The sequence below is a fragment of the Antrostomus carolinensis genome, unplaced genomic scaffold (assembly GCF_000700745.2).
Source record: "Antrostomus carolinensis isolate BGI_N321 unplaced genomic scaffold, ASM70074v2 scaffold1318, whole genome shotgun sequence".
Classification (NCBI taxonomy): Eukaryota; Metazoa; Chordata; class Aves; order Caprimulgiformes; family Caprimulgidae; genus Antrostomus; species Antrostomus carolinensis.
In genome coordinates this window covers 24,257-38,318 of record NW_010332176.1, presented here as the reverse complement: position 1 = coordinate 38,318, position 14,062 = coordinate 24,257, and positions in this window count along the sequence as shown.

The window sequence follows — 14,062 nt, the reverse complement described above, 5'->3', positions numbered from 1 at the left end:
GGAATGGGAAATAAGCCCTGCCTCAGTGGGGGTCTCTGAAGCTTCACTTTAAATGCTGGTAGCTCAGCAGCATGAAAACACCAAATAACTCTTATGACAAGACCACCAGCCCAGCTGAGTAACCTCTTACCTTTCATCAAAACTCACTCAACAGAAAACCTCCAGTTTTGATCTGTCCAGCCAGTCCCACAGAAACTTCTCACCAGCAGCTCCATCTATTCAAACCTATTCACCAAAAAAGCATTTTGGAATAGTCTTGGTTGAAGAGCTGTTGCTGTACCGCCCTGTGGATGCAGATGGTCCTTTATCTCACCTGTCTAGTTGCTGTTCTGCAGGTCTGGTGCCTGTGCCTTGCCTCTGTTAGAGGAGAGAATGGGATCCTAACAATAACTCCTGCAGGGCAACAAAATAACATTTGTATTCATATAGATATAGAAAGACATACTTTTTTTTTTAAATTATCACTGATGTTTTTCAGAGAACCCAAATTAACGGCAGAAGGCTTAGCTGCAAAATTTAACACAGAACTTTGACAAAAACACGGGCTATTTTGGGGAATGAAAATATACTACAGAAAAAAAAAAGAAAAGGAAGTTTTATTTTTTAAGTTGTATTATTCCACCACTTGCCTGTTAGGATATACTGGTCCTGTTAGAAACTCTGGTCCTTCTTGTTATACTGCAGTTGACGAACAGGGATTTTCCAGAGCAGAAAAATCTCCCCACCCATCTTCACCCAAATATGAACCGGAATCATGGAGAAGGAATTGCAGAGCTTAAGTGCAGATGAATTCCATTGCATTACCAGCATGGTTTGGATACCTACATTAATCTGTTACTGACACATCTTCATACTTGAAGATCTGCAATGTAACCATCCTCAGGGAAAGGGAAAGGGAAAGAAGAGAAGAGAAGAGAAGAGAAGAGAAGAGAAGAGAAGAGAAGAGAAGAGAAGAGAAATTTTAAAAATCACTGTGATAAAGAAATTACTGACATCTTTCTAGGAAAGGGAGCTGATTGAAGCAAAGGTAGGGGCTACATCTATATAAACAATGAGGCATTTAATTCCCACTGCTTTCACTGTGTGGAGTTACAAAGCTGATTACCTTCAAAGAAGAAGGGCTAAGCAACCTGTTCATGATCATGCTGTTGGACCAGGAAAAAATACTGGGCAATAGGGCTGTAAGAATTTAACAGCATTCTGGGAGTCAGAATCCCACTCTTCTCCATGGGAAGACAGGCTGCTCACCAGATGGGTTGTCTCTTTCACACTCACTTACTTTAAGAAGCAGGACGTTTACCCATGTAAAAACTAATGGCAAGTCATTCTTGCCTGAGCAGTTTATTCTGAATCAAGAATGAGAGGGGTAGATTTTAGATACTGAAAGTGTAAGGAGGAATAGCACTAAGTGACACTACTGTTCAAAACAGAATACATAGACAGATTCAATAATAATAGCCATGTCCATTATGTTTCAAGTTACATGCCAGGGAAATTTGGTTCCCTCTTCATTTGACACACAAACTTGAATTTTAGCTACTTGCAGCAATCAGAAAACTAGCCTGAATACTGAACCACTTACAGTTTTTTATTGCCACACAGGGTGTCCATGACTTGGAGTGAAAAAAGCATGCACATTGGAGTATGAGACCAACCAGTAGAATTTATTTCAATGAGAGAAAGAATCAGAAAGCAGATATATAGAACAATTTCCCAGAAATAATATATGAAACACTGTTTAAGACTCAGTCCAACAGTGGACACCAAATTCTATCCCCTACCCATGCAATGCAGACAGGTCTTACTGATCTGATCACAGTCTACACATAAAGTTCAAAGAAAAAAAGCAACAAACAACTACCCAAATACTCCTTTAAGTAGAAGGGACATGGTCTTTCAGACTATGGCTTCAAGATGTGTTTTAGTGAGCATTAAAAAAACCAAGTATGAATGAGTGCTTTTGTACAGCTTACAGAAAGGAGGCTGCAAAAGGAATAATAAAATTAAATCTTCCACTCCCTTCCTATTCCCCATACATACCACAGCCTGTTTGTTAACAGTAACAACGTGTGACATGTCACATGGGGCTCTGCTGAGCTGAGCTCCAGGCCTCTGACACTAAATCACTGATAAAGTCGTAACATGGAAAAAAGGGCCATCCAAGTCCCTTCCCAACAGCCAGGCTCTGGGATTCAGCAATGCCTGCCTTAATCCAGCTATCTCCATTAAGTGTCTCCCACCACTGCTATCAGAACAAGATGTGAAAAGGTATTAGCAATGGAAAGATATTTTTTCTCTTTCACTGGATGGGGTTCATGTCTGACTTCCACTGTCCTGCTCAGCAGCAACAGGTTGAGCGAGGACAGCGCCTGTGTGTAAGGAGGTGCGTAAGGACCGCCAGCCAGCCAGGAAGGCTGCTCAAAACAACATGCATTCAAAGAACAAGTCCAACAACAATCATTCAACCATGCCTTAACATATCCATATCATTTAGTTTTCCTTAGCATCACCTCCTTTCTCTCCCTGCCCTCAAGTAAGGACAAGATGATCTAGGAGCTGGCCCTTAACCTCCCTCCACACCATTCTCTTTTAGGATTTGGAGGAAGCACATTGTGAAAGGAGAACACCAGGAGAGCTCATTGCTTGTGGCTCTGCATTTACAAAATAAAAGACAACCATATATAAGCAAGAAAGAATAATTAGCAGATATTGTTTCAGTCTTACTCCTCCTTTATTCATTACTGTCTTCAAAGACACCCCTTTCCTTCTCTAAAATAAACTCTTCATCAACAGGATGGACACATCACCTTGGATGTTTTTACAACCTGACAAAACATATTAAGCACTGACATCTAATTCATCATTCTAGAGATTCAGCACTTGTCGTGTCTATCAGAATTTCTCCAGAGATCTGAAATACCAAAAAAAGAATCCAGCACTTGCTAAGAGAAAGTATCTTTCTTGCCATAAAGGATTAGGGCCTTTAAAGAAAAGAAAAGCTGAAAAAGCTGAAAATTCTGCCTGAACTGATGATAGGAACAGATCATTAATATTAAAAATGCAAATACACAGAGGACATGCCATCCTCCTGCACTAACAGTATTTCTGATCAGCCAGCCCAGTATTCCACTTGCAGAAAAATACATATTAAGGACAGAATTACAGTTAGGAATATGACAATGATGCTGCCATTAGCCTCCAACCAAGCAACACTGATCCAAGAAATTAAGAGATTGGATAAAAAGAAACCAAATTAAATTGAAATAAGAAACATATAGTTAGGGAGTTCAAAAAGTCTTAATGTTGCTGTGTAGTGAGGACAGACTGTGACTAAGGCATCTAAGTGGCTGTATTCCTACGAGCTTTTTTAAAGCTGATTCCACCTTTCTGAAGTCATTGAATGACTAATCACTCACATTCATTCATTTTATCAGGCTTTTTTTTTTTTTTCCTCTTCTCCCCTTCAGGAAGTTCCCATTTCTAATTGACGACGTGGAGGCTGAAGGAGGAACACCAGCTGGGGCTCCAGCCTTCTGGAGGAGCAGAGTGCCAAACAGCAGAGCACTATTTTAAGGGCAGAGCTACTGGAGAAGCATGAGAGAATCAGTGGTCGCCAGTCCTCTGAAGAGGCTTGCATCTTTTTTCATGACTGGAGCTTCACAAAGCAGCTCATGCCACTCACAGGTTTGGCTTTTCATTTGCAGTAGAAGAACTGGCTTAAGGTTTTCTTTAAAAGGGAGAACATATACAAAAAAACCAGCGGAAATGATCTTACTTTCTGAGTCCTGCCAGTACCAGAATTCTGGTTTTCTCTGTGGTTCTCCCTCGTTCCCACCAGCAGACAAGGTTTCAGTAGTATGAGGGATATTTCAAGCAGAAACACGCAAGCCATTCCACCATTAAGCCATTTAACCTTTAAAGACTAAAGCTAAGTGACACAGTTAATCCACCAGTGAAAGTCTACGTGTGCCCTGTCTCCCTATGAGTGGCATTTCAGCCACTGCAGAAGACTGATAATAAGTTGCATTATCTCTGATACCATGGTGGAGCTATTTAAGAATTTTTAGCTTGGCTGTACTCTATATGTAACATTAAATACAGCCCTTGCTAATAACATGGCTTAATTATTATCTGATTTCTTCATATACATGCAAGCAGATTTGAATTATTTTTAATTATATGGAAAGTTCCAAGTGTCTGTTTTATTCCATTAAGATCATTCAGAATTCAGTAAAACCTGTAAATGCCTAATTCTTTAAATGACAGTTTTAAATTAATTTGAACTCGGGCTAATTAAAAGATTTGCAGATTGCGACTATCTAGTCCGTTATCAAACAGCAAGCCTCTACTTCTACAGCAAATACGCTCTATTTTCCAGTCAGATTAAAGATTCAGCCCCTACTTGAAGTGCAAAAACCTCTTCAGCTTTCACAGTGGAATTACAACTGACAGCAAGTAATAATAAGCGCTCCATCGGTTTGGGCTCTGAGCTACAAACCACCTCTTGAGAATACCCAAGTCTTTCATGCTCCCACTTGCATGAAAAATCTGTGCACTGGAGAGAGGAGCAAGAGCTTTGGCCAGAACCTTTGGTGGTAACAGCCTTGGCTTAATCCCCTTCACCTACCAAACACTTACCTCTTTGTGCAGCCCTGTGTAAAGTAAGGGACTTGTATTTGGTAGGTACCCCACAGAAACACCAGCTTCTGTGGTTACCTTCAAAAAGGAAAGCTAAAATACTTTAAATTTGTAACCAACAAAAATAAGACTGCAGTTAGGCTATAGATCTCTTCCCCACTCACAGTTACTTTTGTCCTCACTGATCAAGTCCAATGACATTTGACAAATAGCAACAGTGACAATCCTACAAGTCAGTAGCTCTCTAGAAGCTGGACTCTGAAGCCAACATGGGCATAAGTTGTTTTTCTCATATTCTGTGCACCAGAGCCTGGGCCAGCTAGCACCTCCATAATTTCCAAGGTGGTATCATGGCATGTTGTTCCCACCATAATGGAACAACCTGCCCAGGGATGTGGTAGAGCCCCCCAACACTGGAGCATTTTAGGATGTGGTTGGACAAGTGCTAGACAATCTCATCTAGGCTCCCTTTCCTACAAAAGGTTGGACCAGATGATCTTTCAAGGTCCCTTCCAACCTGGGCTGTACTATGATCACTAAGGGCACAGAGGAGAGGAAACCGAGATCGCTTTTGCGTCGAGCAAAACAAGGGCTTAAGGAGGACAAAGGACCCAACCCCACAGTGCATAAGCTTTGCTACTTTCAATATGTGCTGCTTTTAATGCATGAAAGTCACCAAGTCCTTGACTGGCACGAACAAAGTTGGATTTTCAGCACAACACCTTCACACAGCTGCTGGCAATGATCCTCCTTCATATACAAATATAGCTAATGTATACAGCGATTGTTGGCTTGATTTCTCCATTTAGAGTGAGTAATGCACATAGCCATAGTAACTGGCTCCTGCCACCAAGTCTTCCTTCTCTGATGAAGTCAATCTATTTATGCATGGATTTGTGAAGAGGAGTTTACATTTCTCCTGGTTGGAAGAGTAGTTGAGGGAGACCTGGCTCTGCATTTCTGTAACACTCTGCAGAAATGACATGGAGTGACCTTGGCTATTGTTCTGTAAGTGGTTTTCCACCATGTCACATGCATCTGTTACCCACTTATCGACCCACTTGAGTCTATAAAAACCAGCCAATATTTTCTTTGCTAAGCAGGGTTATTAAAAATGCAACATTGCTTGCAGTAATATTAAATAACCCCCCAAAAAATCCCAGTCAAGGTATTAACAGTTTTAAGGTGTTAGAAAACCATTTTCAATGAGTTCATGGAGTTTCACAGCAAACCAGGTTTGTAGCTAGCATTCACGTTAGCATTTTGCCTGTTTAAAGGACCATAAACCTGGGGACATTTAGCTTTTAATGTTTTAAAGATACAAGCATGACAGAGCCTTTAACACAAGATAACAAAATCAAGTTTCACTTGCCTGGATCAACTTTAAGTGTTGCTACCCAAGTGCTGAACTCAAGTCCCAGATCTGATCTAAGCTTTATCCCTTTCTAACTTGGTAAAAATAAACACATCCTTTCTTACCCTTTATGGAGACAAAAACACTGCAAAAAAGGATGTATATGTGTACTGCAAAGAATTGAGCCAAGGTTACCCCAAATGGACATGCAGCAAGTACTACTTTAGTTGTTGAGTTCTTTATAGTAAATAGTGGTGTTTATACATAGTTAATGATTCAGATGGTAGCTCAGGCTCCAGAGATGTGCCTGGAAGGGAAAATCCTGGCTCCTTCTCCAGAAAGCACTAAAGAGATTACAGAGACCTTTGCATAGAAGAATAATAGGTAGAGACTAAGAAAAAGCTCAAAGCTATTGCAATATTTTTAATTGTTATCCAGTACCTTACTGAATGAAAGGAAGCTGGCCATGTGCATGAACTGTGGAAAGCAACTTATTTTAGACAGCAGCAAAACCAGTTTGAGCAAATCGTTGAGTTTAACTTTACCTTGGGCTGCGCACAAGCGCAGAAGTTAGCAGAGCTCATCTGGTGCCAGTTGTCCACCAAACCCCTTAGCTGATCCCCAAATTGGGAGGCATCATTGGAACTATCTAACAAAAATATACCAGTTCATATCAGTGGTATGAACGGTCATTGTTTAATATTTCATCCATGCACACGTCCTTGTTCGATTTGCCTAGGAGTGACGATGTTCAGTGAGCCTGGGAGAAATCCAGGAAAATGTTATCACTGAACAACAGACAGAGACTAATGCCAGACTGCAGTTACCTGATTTTAAATTTTCGTCACGCTTCAACCCTGCAATGAATGGAAAATACTTCCCAAAGATTAGCACCACTCCTCCTATCTCTCCTCTCATCACTTTCTACCTTAAGTTCTGAGAAATGGAAGAATTTGGGGAAGGTGATGATGGAGGGGACACTCCAGTTTCTGTAACACAAACCAAGCCACATTTCTTAGCTTGTGGGGCAAAAGACACTGGCATGTCCTGCCTATCCATGGCTGCAGTGTCATAGTTTTTTAAATTGCACACAACACACATGATGGTAAAATTCTTACAGAATTTAAACACTGACATTTTAAACACTTTCCCTCTAACTTGAGACTTATTGACATAAACCATCAGTTTTATCTTAACAGGATATTGAAAAGGTAGAGGAGATTTGAGAAGCAACATCCTTCTATCAAACAGTGAAGTTGGCTGCTGGAGAACCTCTGTACCTCAGGACTTGCAGTCACTTGGGATCAGCCAAAAAGGCTTTTTACCTTCTAGCAACAGTCATTTGCAACCCACCTTGTACACAGACTTGGTAAGTTAATAAAATTATATCTGCAGTTTAAGTCTACCTTCTATCCTTTCTTCTCACCAACTCATGAATAAACATGACAGTTTATCATCAGGCCTTGAGTAGTTAGATTTATAATAAACAAGGCTTGGGAGCAGGAGGGAAAGGGGGAAGGAAAAATGTCATTTGAGTACTCCAGGCTTCAGAAACAGAACTAAAATTGGAGGCTGTGCGACCTCACTTCAGCACCTGCGTGCGTAAGCCACTCTGCTCCCAGCGATGTGATTAGATGCTATTTTTCCCCTGGGGGCTCTGCCTCATTTTGCATATGAGATAGGCCTGCGTGGGGAGGAAGGCAAAGTCAGGTGGGGAAGGAGACTCTGCTGTCTGCGTGTCCCTTTTTGCTCTGTTGCAGAAGCTGCCTTCTGTATGAGTCAGAAAAGGGAAAAGAAAGATGCTTTTAAAATTCAAGTAATTGTTTGCTGTGTTAGTATGCCAGGAGGCTTCACCACAAAGTACCTGCGTGAGGGCAAGCAAGGCATTTACACCAGCCCTGAGTCTGGCACTGCCACAACTGGTTTTATTTTCCATGCAACTGGGTTGAAATCCCCCGATTTGCATGGCAATGCTGAGTGGAAGCGTATGAAAGTATCACTTGCCAGGGCTGTGGCCAGAGCCACCAAGAATCATTCTTTGGAGCTATAGAAAATGTATTTGTGCATGTGTGTAATGTGTTATGGGCTAACAAGTGGAGGCTTTCAACTTTTTACATAAGGAGTCCCAAATTAGCAGCTGACACCAATTTGCATCTTGATTCTCTATTGGTAACACAAAGATAATCTGATGTAGATACCATAATGCTGAGTAGCATACAGAAATGAATGAGGAAGAAAGGGGCCACACATTAGATCTTCTATCTTCATCTGTTTAATAGCTACACGTTGGCAAAGGCTCTTCACATGTACACAAGTGTTGGAGCACAGTGTAAGCAGCAGTACTTGTTCGAGCAGGTACAAGCTGCAGTCGTGTTCTGCTCATGCAGGGAGAGGCAGGAGCAACCTCTACTCTGGCACTCTACAGAGCTGAGTGGCCCATTACCTCTCTGGGGGAAAACAGTCACCTTGGAGGGTAGTGTGCCTCGGTCAGCCCAAAGATTGCACTCTCTAAGCACACCATGCCTAAAAATACACAGCACTTCAGCCACAGACATTAAACAGGTGAAGGAGTGACAACAGCCTCGTACAGACAGGATGCTGTTCCCCAGCTTAACGACACCTCCATGCCCTCAATAAAAACAACTTCTACTCTTGCCAGTGAAAGGCATAAAGGCATTTCCTCAGTCTTTGCAGAATGTAAGCAAGGCAACAGCACAATACCTTGAAGCATATTCTGAGGAGCTTTTCGGTGTTGAAGCAGACCGTTAAACTGATACTGAAACGAACACAATAGCTCTCAGACTTCCCACTGCCTTAGAAAGCCACAAAAGAAGTTGTATTGATTCACCTCATCCTGAATATAAAAAAGGAAATTAAAGGCTTCTTTTAAAACCTAGATTCACTTCCAATTGCTAGATACACGATAAAAATAAACAGACGATATTTTTCCAAGCTTCATCCTCAAGAGATAAAGAGAAATACTTAAGGTACTTGATATGACACATAAGCAAGCAGAAATGGCTCCTGATCTTGGCCCCCACCCTCCAACCAAGATTAAACAAAATATATTGTAACTGAGCAGCGCTGGATTTTTTTTTTTCCCCTGGGGCTTATCATAAGCCTCAGGATTTTTAAATTACAATAGCCTTATATTTTCCTTCAAAGGTTAAAGGACATTCTGGCTGCACTGTAAAACACAACTGAAATGCAACACTTTAGTATCAATATAAGCAAATAATACACCCAGATAGATTATTCTGAAGTAAAACTGAGCCAGAACAACAGCTGCTTACTTACAAAATTAGTTTTTAATAACTTAATACAGTGCAAAATCCTAAAACACATTGATAGCTCAGTTACTCTGAAGAAAAAAATTAACTAACACAGTATATTTTCTCTCATGTAAAGGCTTAGCTATGTGTGGGTAAATCAAGGGCTAGCCGTCCCTGCTGTGTGGGAGATCCTAGAAGTATGAAGTGCTTGTTCTCCATGCAGAGATAACCTTTTCAAAGATGTACTTTGGTCTGAAGGAACAGGATCCTACAGAATTTAATCAGCACATATTAAGTGACAACCCACAGGCTGGAGTTAGAACAGAGACTCTGTGTCATGAGCCAACCACATTAAAAGAAAATTGCAGTCAACTATTATTCCACAGTAGCTTAGCCAAGGAAATCTGGGATTTTTCCACTCTTATCAATTTCTTTATGACCTGGTGACACAATCTTCCCCTTTCCTTATCCCAGAGCATAATCAGTGCTTGGAATTTCCCACAGGAGAAAACAACAACAACAAAAAGCAATAAAAAACCCAATTGCACTGGCCGTCTCCCTGTGCTCCCCATGTTGCAAACACCACGTGTAAGCCGCCATCACCACATTTCTCAAACACTGGAGTTCATTTCTGATGCAGAACTTTAGAAAGAGAAGATGTTTTAAAACCCTGCAAGCAAGAAACACTTTCAGAGTCCATCTAAGCAACAAGAGCTACAATGCCCACTCCTGAGTAACACGCATTGTCCTTACTTTTATCTCTCTTTGCTTTAAGAGCCCCAGAAGGGGATAACAATACTTTGTTATTTCTGTTCTGAAATGGATGCTTTCATTCAGGTCCCAAATTTTTCCAGCAGTGACCAGAACAATCCAGACTGCCATTCAGGAGGTGTGGGGAAGCACCTCGCTCTGGTTGTCAGGTTCAGTCCAGAACTACCAGGATATTTACATCAACAGCTTTATAGTTTTCAGTGTGGCATAACTCAGCCCAACCAGTTATCCCTCCTCTCTGTGTTCTCCTAGGAAAGCAGCTAGTTTAGATTGGACTGGGGTAGAGAGATATGAATGTGTCACTGGGGATATAAAGCTAGCAGACTGTTCCCAATTTCAGCACGCTGCAGAAGGGAAATTGGTGAGAAAGAGTTGGAAAGGAATTCTGTTTCAGACAGTGAACAAATCTGAAGATTTCAGAAGTAACCAGATGGGAACGCATGGAGGAGTTTATATATAAATAAACTAACTTTGCAGGCTTGAAAGCATTTTTTGTTAAATAAGTACTCACCTAAAAATACTTGATCTTCGAGTGCTAACAATAAACCCTAAGAAAAAGGAGCAGAGAACTACTCCTTTCATCTTCACAAGAACGTTTAAACCAAGCCTAGAGACCTGGGTGTCACAGTTTCAGTGGTTTGTGTCCCATTTTTGACCTGTGTTTATTCTCAAGAAGTACGCTGCTAGAGAACTCCTGGAGAACTAGAAACATACATCTGAATCAACAAAATTGTAAGCATAAACAAGACACAAATGCTGGCCAGCAGTTAATGCTTTTGGCATTGAAGGATCCGTAGCATAAGTAGTTTTTAGGCTTCTTTACTCAGAGTTTTTTATTTTGTTTACACCGTCTCTAAATAAATCCTACTACTCACAATCAGTACTAAATACTTCCTGAAAATTCTATCAAAGATCCCATCAGCTGTTCATTATATTGCTTGTTCTAAACAGGCTTACTTACCAGCACTTACATTTAGGATCACTTTAGGCTGTGTTTCAAAAAGCTCAAAGTCCCACTGTTTGTGCAGGATGTTAACTTCATCCTCAAGTTAAGAAAATTCCAGCCAAAGTTTCACAAGCCTAAGAGCAAAAGGTTTTTTCCCCTACATTAAGTTGCACGTGCTAGCACAAATACCACAGCACAGATATTTTGACCACATCAATTTAAAAAAAAAGAAAAATTTACTCTATCTTGTTTATAAGAGAGATAAGTGTAGGGGGAAGACAATAACAGCACAGGAATTGGTTCAGGAAAAGCTTCATGTTCCAGCTTCTGTGCAGGCAAGGATGATCAGTTGCACTTAATTTAAAAGTCAGAGTTCAATTCCACAGCCTGTTTTATGTCAGAGGTGGGAAAGACTCCACTACTGGATCCAAACAGCACACAAGAAGAGCTTCCTAATTTCAACACAAGACAGAGACTTCACCAGGGAAAGGCAAGCAGTAGGCACAGTCACTTGGAATCAGTGGTGAAAGAGAGGTGGAGAGATGGAGAAGTAGGGGCAAGTGAAAGCTTAAAATAAATCACTAGTAGGGAATGAGAAAAAGATCAGAGAACACAGAATTGAGACTAAAGGCAAGGGGAGTGAGAAGATGAAGACAACATCAAACAGATGATGAATTGGAAAGCACCAACTCCAAACTGTTTACTATTTCATTATCCCTAAAAATTACACCAAAAAATAACTAGAGAGCACAGAAAACACACACTACAGAAAGAGAAATACTGTTTTTAGAGCAGGATTGAAATTATGTACAAAACTGTATAGAACCACATGCTGCATGGAAAACTTTCTCCAGATTATGTAGAATAAAATCTCTTTGGATAACTGGAGTACCTAATACTGAGTCGGGAGGTTGCTCTGAACTAAGACAGCTCAAGAGTCTCTGCACTTGTAACACAGGCCACTGACAACCTGACATGACACGGATAATTAAAAATCGACTCTATTAGTTGTGCTGGTGCCAGCTACTCTCTGCACTAAATGAGGGAGCCTGTGGGGAAAGAAAAAAAAGTCCAATAGCATATTGGATACAGGATGTAACAAGAATATTAACACTGCACAGGGAACCTTATTACAGAACTATTTTGAACACTGATAATATCAAGATGCCTAAAAGCAAAACCCCAGAACACGGCTATTTCTCTGCATGAAATAAGTGTAAAAAATCTACAGGTTTTTCTACAGTGAAAAGAGCTATATGTTTTCAATAAAATTTTAAACAGATGTCAATTTACTTGCTAAGCCCATTAACCACTATTCATCATCAACTGGAAAAGCACTGCCAGGAAAGAACATAGAAATGCTGTCAAAGTAGCTTGATGTGTCCATGCATTTATTTGCTATGCAACCTGACAGAGTTCAGCAACACTTGGCTTAGAGCTGCAGACTAAAGCAGCACATTTCTCCAGACAGGAGAAAAAAATTAAATAAAATCAATCAATATTTATACACCATGCTTATTACTGTGGATTCTATTATGTAAACTCCAAAGATTCATTTAGCTTTTTTTGGGGACATTAATCTTATTGCTGCACAACTCTGGTGAGCAGCTTCACTTTTTGCCCTCCCATTCCACCATTTGAAAACAAAAGTCACACCAGCATTTATCAGTTTAATTAGTAACATGCTTGACATTTCCAACTTGAATTTCTTTACATGAGCAGTTTCTGGCAGAAAAGGAGAAGAAAAAAAAAAATTACCCATTCCCCATGACCAAGAGACTTAAACAGAAAAGAATCCATGTCTGCAAATTTACTTTGAGACTCTAATTTCTTAACACATTACACTGAAGTAAAAATTTAGGTTAAATGAAAATCTCTTTCCCAATCGAGTTTGCAAAGCTCTTACAAAACCCTTCACTTCAGCAATTCTGATAACATTTTTTTTTTGACCTTCCTAAGCAATAACTGCATTTTATCCAAAAAGGCAACCAAAACTGTGTGCATTGTGCACAAAGTTGGCAGTCATCCCTATAATTTACCTCACTTAAAGGAATACATAAAACACAAGACAACAGAGCATTTCTTTTTTATTTTTAATTCCCCTGGTCTTCACAGAGACTAGAACAACATCTATAAATCTTACCTGTGGTTAAGTTATAAAAGCTATATTTCAGTAACAGGTTAAAATAGATGCCATTAATTTGATGTTGTATAATTGCAACAGAATGTACAAGGCTGTACTTAGACACGAGTTGAACAGATTCATTAAGACACAACTGAAAAACAAAGAATCTCGGGTATTTCAAAATCTAGCCATTACAAATTAGATACAAATAAATGCAGTAATGCTACAGAAAAAGATATATATTAGAACACTCAAGACACTGGTAGTTCTACCAAAACACAGATACTGATGAAATAGCTCTGCCAACTGCTAAAAGACATATTATTCATGTCATGTGTAAAAAAAGGACAGGAAAGTGTTCTGCCAATCAAAATTGTGCATCAAATTCTAGTCCTAGTCTTTCATATGAAAGTACATTTTTTAAAAAAAACCCCAAATTACCTAAATATTTATACTATGAACAATATATGAAATCCTGTTGGTGTACAACAGAAAACACTGACAACAGCTAGCACGCACCAGATAGGATTGTCAAAAAAGTGCAGATCATCTCAGAGAATGAAGAGAAGTGTTGTAGGATTAGGAAAGCATCACCTAGTATCTAAGAAATATTTGTACATTCATGTGTTTCACTTTAGCAGGTTTTCCCTAATTGATACTACCTGCTGAAAAGTCATTCAAGTGTGGTGTTCTATGTACTCAAATTCATCTCTCCTCATAATTAGGGACGCCTCCACATACTTACTACTTGCACCAATGCACTGATGAATACAGCTTTCAATGTAACGTGTTCTAACTGATATAATCATTTCATTTTTATGTTTGTACCTTAGACACCAGGAAGCAACACTGCACAAATAATAATGGTATTCAGAAGAGTCAAAATTAACAAGATTGAATTATAAAAGTACTTAACCTATGAAGTACACTGCTTGTCAGACAGCCAATAGAAGGAT